We start from the raw sequence: 684 nt of genomic DNA on the forward strand, positions 1-684 counted from the left end.
AACAAAGTGGTGTTCCTTGGGCCCCCCCCTTGAGTCCAAAGTAAAGGGAGAGGGGAAAAACCTGCTGGTGGGAGAGCTGTTGCAGTCTGGTCAAAAGTGGTGATTGCAGTCCAGTTGAGGGTGGTGGTCTCAGTCTGGTTGAGTGCGATGAGCTGCAGTCTTCCTCTGGATCCCACGAGTGGTAGAAAAGTTCTGAAACTCCAGGTTTATACATTCTCCAGTTCAGGCAGGAATGGTCAATCCTTCCCTCAGAGCGGGGAATTCCATAAAAGGGTATGAGGACAGGAATATCTTCCCACAGGCAGGCCCCCACCCCCCGACAACAGTTTCTGGGAAATGGCATGGAGGGCCATAGAATACACAGTTTTGGGCTATACCCATCCAGTGATGAATCGGTCCCAGCTGTTCTAGGACACTCACCAAAACACACTACATGCTACTTCCCATTAATTTCTAATTATATCCCATGTATGTATCATATGATTGTTTAGTCCCTAATTACCTTAATAAAATGGCTCAAGTTCCTTCCTGAGGGTAGGAAAGAATGCATTTCTATCAATACCGAGTATCAACGCACTCCAAAAGTGCTCTTGTACTGGACACAAGATGATATATTTGAATAAATAAATTAAAATAAAATGAAAAAAAATAAATCACACCCAGAAATGCAATCAAACTAACCTG

At 44.2% G+C, this 684-nt stretch overlaps 1 long non-coding RNA gene across 2 annotated transcripts in view; it reads right to left on the reverse strand.

The window, feature by feature from the left end:
* LOC108498876 overlaps positions 1-107 on the reverse strand; it is an 18914-nt gene extending 18807 nt beyond the window's left edge. For both annotated transcript variants that reach the window (XR_001875339.1, XR_001875340.1), the window contains exon 1: positions 62-107. This is a non-coding gene — a long non-coding RNA (uncharacterized LOC108498876). The remainder of the gene's footprint in view (positions 1-61) is intronic.
* Between the last annotated feature and the right edge of the window lie 577 nt (positions 108-684).

The sequence above is a fragment of the Lepidothrix coronata genome, unplaced genomic scaffold, assembly GCF_001604755.1.
Source record: "Lepidothrix coronata isolate B3197 unplaced genomic scaffold, Lepidothrix_coronata-1.0 Scaffold65, whole genome shotgun sequence".
Lineage (NCBI taxonomy): Eukaryota > Metazoa > Chordata > Aves > Passeriformes > Pipridae > Lepidothrix > Lepidothrix coronata.